At 45.4% G+C, this 5,397-nt stretch overlaps 1 protein-coding gene across 2 annotated transcripts in view; it reads right to left on the bottom strand.

Moving 5' to 3' along the window:
• ZNF84 (zinc finger protein 84) overlaps positions 1–5,397 on the bottom strand; it is a 28,244-nt gene that overhangs the window by 22,493 nt on the left and 354 nt on the right. For both annotated transcript variants that reach the window (XM_008063044.2, XM_008063045.1), the window contains exon 2: positions 5,033–5,195. The gene's annotated coding sequence lies outside the window, so the exon portion shown is untranslated. The remainder of the gene's footprint in view (positions 1–5,032; positions 5,196–5,397) is intronic.

The following is a 5,397-nucleotide window of genomic DNA, read 5'->3' as shown; positions in this document are numbered from 1 at the left end:
GGCTCAGCCTGTAATCCCGCGTTTTGGGAGGCTGAGGTGAGTGGATTGCCTGAGCCCGCGAGTTTGAGACCTGCCTGGGCAACTTGGTGAGACCTCATCTCTACGATAAAATTAAAAAATCAGCCGGGCATGGTGGTGTGTGCCTGTAATTCCGGTTACTTGGAAGGCTGAGGCGGAAGGATCGCCGGAGCCCCGCAGGTCGAGGCAGCGGTGGCCGGGAGCGGCCACTGCACTCCAGTATGGGCGACAGAGTGACACTCCAACTAAAAAAAAACAAAAACAAAACTAACTGGGTGTGGTGGCGTGCGTCTGTAGTTCCAGCTACTTGGAAGGCCGAGGTGGAAGGATCACCTAAACCCAGTAGGTCGAAGCTGTGGTGGCTGTGAGCACGTTGCTGCACTCTGGCCTGGGCAACAAAAGTAAGACTCCAACTCAAAAAAAAAAAAAACAACTATGCTAACAAGTTAAATACGCTTCTATTTATTGTGGTTCTTATATTTATTTACTTCGTTTTTTTGAGTTGGAGTCTCACTCTGTGCCCAGGCCAGAGTGCAGTGGGCATACTTGGCCACCCCAGCGTTGACTTGCAGGGCTCAGGCGATCCTTCCGCCTCAGTCTTCCAAGTAGCCGGAACTACAGGCACACACTACCATGCCCAGATAATTTTTTGATTTACTGTAGACTTGTGGTCTCACCAAGTTGCCCAGGCTGGTTTCGAATCCGTGGGCTCAGGTAATCCCTGCACCTCAGCTCCCAAAGTGCCAGGATTACAGGCTTGAGCCACTGTGCCCGGCCTATATTTATTATTACTCTTTTCTTCTCCTTTCTTGCCTTTGGAGCCTCTCTTTCTCTCTTTGCTAAAATGGTGAGGATTATGTGAACCTCACAGTGGAAGTATGAGGAACTAGTGAGATATTAAAACGAAAGTGACTGGTGCCTTGTAATAACAGTAACAACTAACATGTGAATGCTTCCCATATTTGAGTCAATATACTAAGAATTTTACAATTTAACCCTTATAAATAATCCTATAAGGCATTTAACATAATCTCCATTTTACAGATAGAAAACTGAGACTTAGAATAATTTAGAGTATGTCCATGATTACACAGCTATTAAGCAGCAGAACTAAAATGTTATTTCTCTATTTTGCTATGTTCAAGGCATTTACTACCAAAATCATTTTATTTGTGTATATTTATGTACACACATATGTACAACATAAACCTAGGAATCAGCTCTTATTTCCATGTACACATGCAGTCACTATTTCTACAAAATACAAATGAAGAACATGCCTCACTCCATCACACTAAAAAGCAGCACTTAAAAAAACAAGTTCGGGCAACCATTTGGGTCCCCTCCTGCTCTGGGAGCTTTTTCTGTCTCATCAATAAATTCTGCTTTAAAAAAAAACTAAGCTCTTAGGCAAGGCATGGTGGTTATGACTATGCCTGTAATCCCAGCACTTTGGGAAGCTGAGGAAGGACTGCTTGAGTCCAAGAGTTCAAGACCAACATGAACAACATAGTAAGACCTCATATTTACAAAACAAAATTAAAAAATTAGATGGGTGGCATGGCAGGTCCCTGTAGCCCCAACTACTCGGGAGGCTGAGGGGAAAAAGTCACTTGATCCCTGGAGGTTGAGGCTGCCAGTGAACCATGATTGTGACACTCCATTCCAGCCTGGGCAACAGAGTGAGACTCCAACTCAAAAAAAAAAAAAATTCTGACATTATGACTGGAGTTGAATTAATTATTTAAATCATTTGAGGTCAGATGATATTTACAATATGAAGTCTTACGATTCAAGAAGAAGATCAAATAATACATTTATGTAATTCGATTTTTATAGTCCTCATTGGTATTTTTAGTTTGTTTCATATGGGTCTTGCATATTTATCAAATATATTCCTGCATATTTTATGCATTTTTTCAATTATGAGTGTGTTTTCGTTTGTTTGTTTGAGTTGAAATCTCATTCTGTCACCCAGGCTGAAGTGCAGCGGGACTCTCAAGGCTATCGCAACCTGGACCTGCTGGGATCAGGCAATCCTTCCACCTCAGCCTTCCAAGTAGCTGGAGTTGCAGGTGTGCAGCACCACGCCCAGCTAATTTTTTTATTTATTACAAAGATGAGGTCTCACCAAATTGCCCAGGGTGGTCTCAAACCCCTGGGCCCAGGCAATCCTCTCCTCAGCTTCCCAAAGTGCTAAGATTACAGGCATGAGCCACCGCATTTGGCCTCAAAAATCTGTTCTTCAAACAAGTAATTCTAAAGTTCATCTGTAAAAAAAAAAAAAAAAAAGGAAATAAAAAGCTTGAAGACTTTTGGAAATATAAAATAATGAGGGTGAAAAGTTCCAATGTAATAACATATATTATAAAATTATCATAGTCAGAAGGACATTTGACACGAGCTTACAGATGAAAAAAGCAAGACGGGTGTGGTAGCTCATGTCTGTAACCTCAGAACTTTGGGAGGCCAAGGCAAGTGGATCGCCTGAGCCCGTGGGTTCGAGACCCGCCTAGGCAACTTGGTGAGACCTCATCTCTACAATAAATCAAAAATTAGCCGGGTGTGGTAGCGCACGCCTGTAGTTCCAGCTACTTGGAAGGCTGAGGCGGAAGGATCACCGGAGCCCAGCAGGTTGAGGCTGTGGTGGCTGGGAGCAGCTACTGCACTCCAGTCTGGGCGACAGAGTGAGACTCCAACTCAAAAAAAAAAAAAAAAAAAATTAGCCAGAGGTGGTGGTGCATGACTATAGTTCCAGCTACTTGGAAGACCAAGGTGGAAGGATCGCCTGAGCCTATCAGGTTGAAGCTCCAGTGGCTGTAAGCACTGTGCCACTGCACTCCAGCCTGGGCAATAGAATGAGACTCTGACTCAAAAAAAAAAAAAAAAAAGGAAAAAGAAAAAAGCATAACTGTCTAAATATATGAGTTAGCATACAATAAATGTAGAATTTCAAAGCCATGAGTAAAACTGGATTAATAGGAGAATTAACACTTGAAAGAAAATAAAGATAGCTATCTCACTGATTACAACAAGCTACTCCAAGATGGATTAGAATTAAAAATATGGAAGCCATAAAAATGCCTAAAGAAAACACAGGTGAATATCTGTGTAATTCGGGGGGAGATTTCTCTACACATGATACAACAAATGCCATAAAAATGTTTTAAAATCAATAAATTTAACCATTTAAAAACGTGGAACCTCTGCATTTTTTTTTTCAGTTGGAGTCTCACTCCGTCGCCCAGGCTGGAGTGCAGTGGCATGTTCATGGCCACCCCAGTGTCGACCTGCAAGGCTCAGACAATCCTTCCAATTCAGCATCCAAGGTAGCCAGACCTACAGGCGTGTGCTACCAAGCAGAGCTAATTTTTTGATTCATTTAGGGATGAGGTCTCACCAAGTTCCCTAGGTTGTTCTTGAACCCATGAGCTCAGGCAATCCCCTCACCTCAGCCTCCCAAAGTGCTGAGATTACAGGCTTGAGCCACTGCACCACGCCAACCTCTGTATTTTTTTAAAAAGTCATAACATACAAATCAGGAAGATATACCTACAACAAATATGTCATTTACTCTGCATTATTACACTTTGACTTCATTTCATTTTTCACATAATAAAAATTCTGACATCATTGTGAAAAAAAATTATGCTTATCATTCCAAACATTTCCTTAAGCAAATAGCCAAATTCACCATATAATTTTAAAATTCCCTTTATAATCTTGTCAAAGACTACGTGGCAAAATTTAGTTAGGTTTCAGTAAGAACTCATAATAGAGCGATGTATGTGGAGACAAGGTAGATTTATTGCACAGAATGAGTTAAGAATTTCAGATGAAAAGGATGTGATAAGCAATCAGTACAGCTTTAAAATATTTCTAAAGAAGCCAGGTGCAGTGGCTTAAGCCTGTAATCCCAGCACTTTGGGAGGCTGAGGTGACAGGAATGCCTGAGTCCATGGGTTTGAGACCAGCTTGGACAACTTGGCAAGACTTTGTGTCTACAATAAATCAAAAAGTTAGCGGGTGTGGTGGCGCATGCCTGTGGTTCCAGCTACTTCGAAGGCTGAGACGGAAGGATCACCTGAGCCCAACAGGTCGAGGTTGTGGTGGTCGTGAGCATGCCATTGCACTCCACCCTGGGCGACGGACTGAGTCCTACTCAAAGAAAAAAAAAACAGAAAAAAATGCATACATTTATTGACTAAAAGAAGTGTACCAGCCGGGCTTGGTAGCTCAGTCTGTAATCCCGCGTTTTGGGAGGCTGAAGTGAGTGGACTGCCTGAGCCCGCGGGTTCGAGACCCGCCTGGGCAACTCATCTCTACAATAAATAAAAAGTTAGCTGGGCAAGGTAGCGCGCACCTGTAGTTCCAGCTACTTGGAAGGCTGAGGTGGAAGGATCGCCAAAGCCCAGCAGGTCGAGGGTGCGGTGGCCGGGAGCGGCCACTGCACTTCCGTCTGGGTGACAGAGTGAGACTCCAACTCAACAACAACAACAAAAAAAGAAGTGCACCAAAATGTTAAGTGACTATCTCCTGTCAATGGGATCATGAATTTTTAATTCCGTTTATCACAGTGCTCCAAAGGGACTATGTATTTTAAATCTGTCCTAATAGATAAAAGTACACGTATTTTTTAAATGTTAAAAGTCCTTAACCCAAGGTAAGCAAAGCTGTTTCAGTCCACTGCATGGCTGAAACAAAGTAAAATAAGAAATGGCAAATACGATAAAGTATGTTTTAGTAACCTCAAAGAACATCAGGAGTAAAGGGGAAAGAAAATAATTTCTTTTCACGCCCTCATTCTCTAACAAAAAAGGCGAGTCCCCCAAACTGTGAGCACACTGCCCAAATAAGTGGTAGAGCTGGCGTGGCAATCAGAGACGACTTCAGGCCAAGGTTCCTAGCTACGGCCCTAGGTCTGTCGGCTCTCTCGGGGCAGCCTTGGAAAAGCCTAGGAAAAGCGGTCCCGGCAGCCAGCCAGCCGCCCTCACCCGTCCACGCCGCCACTTACGAGACCAGCCCGCGCCGCCGGCCCTCCTCACTCCGTCTGGCTGGGGTCGCCGCTGAAGACCCCCAGGGACGCCGGTCTCGAGTGGGAAAGGACCACCGCCTGTAGACACCGGTCTGATGCGCAGCACCCGGGGCGACGAGACCCCCGGAGCAGCCTGGAGCCTCTGCAAGAAGGGCCTGCGGTTCTCCTCCAGCGCAGACCCCGCTCGCCCCGGGCCTCCTCCGCCCGCCCGCCCGCCCCCCTTGGGCAGCTCGGACGCGCGGGGCCCCAGTCACCGGCCCCGGGAACCCGAAACTCCGCAGAGGAGCCGGCCCGGTGCCCGGGCCTGCCGGTGGGAGCCCCCGCCCGCGCGCTCGTCGCCGAGG

This window comes from Carlito syrichta, unplaced genomic scaffold (genome assembly GCF_000164805.1).
Source record: "Carlito syrichta isolate Samal-C Ts95f unplaced genomic scaffold, Tarsius_syrichta-2.0.1 Scaffold306507, whole genome shotgun sequence".
Taxonomy (NCBI): Eukaryota; Metazoa; Chordata; class Mammalia; order Primates; family Tarsiidae; genus Carlito; species Carlito syrichta.
Note: the sequence above shows the minus strand (reverse complement) of the source record. Positions and strands in the feature narration are given on the sequence as shown.